Below are 3626 nucleotides of genomic sequence, written 5' to 3' on the forward strand. Positions count from 1 at the left end.
CGGCGTGAGTTTTAAGCCACCGGGTCCGGGACACGAACCACGGTCGATTACGTGGGAGTCCAGCGACATAGCCATTACGCTAACTGCTGGTTCCCAGCAATTACTTTTTAATACTGTTTGATAGCAGATGAGGCAGTCCCTTTTCTCACTTTTCTCACTGTGGCATCTATTTGGTCATTTGGGGGCTATATCTATATATCTATATATTTTTTAAATTAAAAATTGTTTTATTTCATTTTCTTTTATACATTCAATCACGTTATTTAGCTTACAAAGTGAATATTTCAACATGAGAACATTTCTCCCTAGTTCAGTTGATAAAACTATAAAATTATCTTCAACAGATAGTACCACAGTTCTTTGTCCCATTAATGCTTTGCCTATCTAGTTTTCTTCTAAGTGTATTTTAAAAGAATTATTTATTTAATTGTATTTATTATTTTATTTTTATTTATTTATTATTATTTTAAATGTTCTATGTGCTTTTAAATGTCACATGAGTTCGAGAGAGAGAGAGAGCAAACCACCAGGTCTGGGACTAGAAACTCAGTCAACTATGTGAGAATTTAACACTTTAACCTCCATACTACCTGCTGAGTTCTATAAGTACAAAATTTTAAAAATATATTAGCAAAAGCATCATGAAGTCTTGAGCCAGAGGGTGACTCAGAGGTTAAGGCTGTTAGATCCCTCATGACTGGCTTAGTGGTTAAAGTCCTGGACATGGCAGATTGAAAATCAGACTGGGTGCTTGTGTGTGCATGCCCAAAATCCTGAAAGGAGACAAAGAGAAGGAATTGCAGCACGGTTATCCCCTATAGAGGTCGATTTCTCACCTTCTCTCTCTCTCTCTGTCTCCCTGTTTGTCTCCAGCAGGTGCACATGCTCTATAGCAAAAAAAAAAAAAATAATAATAATCATGAAGCCAAGGGATATATAAACCCATGGTTTTATATTAAGGGAAGAATTCTCCCCCTTTTTGAAGAAGTGATTAGCATTTTCTGAAGACATCAAGGGAGATGTTCTTACCATAAGCCAAGCCTTTGGAGATGTGAGGAACCTGGTCAAGACAGCCTGCCTCAGTTTTAGACTTTAGAGGAAACTAACTTAGGGTTGGGATTAGGTGTTAGGAGGTTAGATCTCTGGGAGGCAGGTGAGTTCATGGGGAAGGAGGAATAAAGACTGGATTCCCATGATATTTAATCTGGTACCTTGAGAATACAGAATAAGGAGGAAGAAAATTTCTTCTGGAGCAGCTCAATATCCCCCAGGGAAATGATGTACTCAGGGTTGGAGTAACAAGGGGAAATGTATCTAATGGGCAGACCTGGGGTGCTATAAATACCTCCTCCACTGCTGCTGCTCCTCAGTAGTGTGAACTTGGGCTGCATGGGGCAGGTTTACTTCCTTTGGAGACTTAATTCTGTCTCAGGTACCAATGCTTGACCTTTTCCTGCTGTTTTGACTTGGGTCAGGGTTCTTGTCTCCATCATCAGATATCCTGGGGGGAATTAGCTCTTGTGAAAATAAACCTTTTTCTTTTTTTAAAAATTATTTAATTTTATTTATCATTATTTAATTTGCGACAGGGCATGTGCACTCACGAGAGAGAGAGAGAGAGAGAGAGAGAGAGAGAGAGAGAGAGAGAGAGAGAAAGCCACCAGGTCCAGGACTTGAACTGTGGTCAACCATATGGGAGTCTAGTGTCTTAATCACCACACCACCTGCTGGTCCCCAGAAACCTTTTTTGAAGAAAACCCCTCAAGGTGAGTCCAGGAGCTTAGTGGGCACTGCAGGAAAAGATAAGAGAGAATGGATGCTGTGACATATACCTGAGGTCACCTGAGAGCCAATGCAGCCTTTCTTTCTCTTTCTCTCTCTCTTTTTCTTTCTTTCTTTCTCTCTCTTTTTTCTTTCTTTCTTTCTTTCTTTCTTTCTTTCTTTCTTTCTTTCTTTCTTTCTTTCTTTCTTTCTTTCTTTCTTTCTTCTTTCTTTCTTTCCTTTTTTTTCTTCTTTCTTTTCCTTCCTTCTTTCTTGTTATTTATTTATTATTCTTTATTTATTGTTATTTACTTAATATTATTTATTAATTAATTATTGTATTCTTCAAAACATGATAAATTTTGATGTTTGTCATTTATTTTGTGTAATTATCAGTGAATTTAGGAGGAAATAAATTGGAGAGTTTACCAGTCTTGCTTAGCCACATCAACCCCTGGTTGTGGTTGGTCCCCTTCACTGCTTTACACACGTAGAAAGTTTTTCTGCATCATTCGACTGGATAAATTCCCAACTTACTTTCACACATTCAGTTTGTCCAAAGATAGATCAAACCCAAAAGCCTGAGAATTAGAAAGCAGAGATGTCACACAAAAATGTGAAAAAAGGGATCTTCCTCATCTGCTGTCAGACTGTACAAAAATCTATTGATCAGATACATTTGAAACGAATGAAGGAAAAACAAGTTTGCCACTGTTGCATGTAAAACATGTACAATATTATGGCTCTCTCTGTGTGTGTTTATATATTATATATATAATATATATGCATTTATGTGTATACTTTTATGTATATATTTTTATATATACATATAAAACAAATAAATAATTTAAAGCTTTTTGCCATAGAATGTGTGCACTCCCTGGAGAGGGACAGAAACAGTAGGAGGGAAAGTGAAAAATCATCCCCTAGGGGGGGATGGCCATGCTGCAATCCCTTCTCCTCCATTCTCCTCTTGGAATTTTGGGTACTGAACTGCATGTGTCTGCTGTGAGTTTTAAGTCACTGAGTCCAGAACTTGAACTGCCATTAGGCATGTGTGAGTCCAATGATGTACCCGTTATGACGTCTGCTGGCCTCTGTATGTACATGTTTTTTGAATTGTAGATTTATTCCATTTGCTAATTTAAAATTTTTTTCTATTAAGATGCTCAATTTGTGAGCATGTTGACACCAGAAATATATAATTACTATGGTTGCTCGGTACAAATATAATTACCTTATATTATTTTCGCTGGATCTTAAGGGAATATAACTGGAGTTAGAATGTCTCCAAAACCAGGTAAATATTTTTCTTTCTTAAAGTCTCTCAGGGACCACTTGAGTTTGTTAGATCTTTTCCTTCTTTTAGGTCCAACTAATTCCTCTCTCTGTTTATTGAGCAGATTAAAAAAAAATGTTTCTTTCAACATAGGTCCTAAATGGAGCCACAAATTTATATGTATATGAGAGATTTCCAAACAGTTTCTGGGTCCCATTTCTATGTTCTTTCAAGGAGAGGTAATTTGATATTGATGACTTGCTGAACTGCATTCCTTTTAAACATTGTGACTTGGGATGAGAAGAGCATGGCTTTAAGATGACCCCAGGGGGGGACCAGCAGTGAGTGTAATGGCTATGTCTCTGGACTCCCGTGTAGTCTGTCACGGTTCAAGTCTCGGACCCGGTGGCTTAAACTCATGCCAGGCGCGTGTGCGTGAGTGCCCAAGATCCTGAGAGAGGAGAATGGAGGAGAAGGGATTGTGGTGTGGCCATCGCCCGCTGGGTGGTGATTTCTTGCTTTCTGTCTCTCTGTCTCTCTCTGTCTTTCTGACAAGTGCACGTGCCCTATAGCCAAAGGAAAAAAA

The sequence above is a fragment of the Tupaia chinensis genome, unplaced genomic scaffold (genome assembly GCF_000334495.1).
Source record: "Tupaia chinensis unplaced genomic scaffold, TupChi_1.0 Scaffold138060_1, whole genome shotgun sequence".
In the NCBI taxonomy this organism is placed as follows: domain Eukaryota; kingdom Metazoa; phylum Chordata; class Mammalia; order Scandentia; family Tupaiidae; genus Tupaia; species Tupaia belangeri.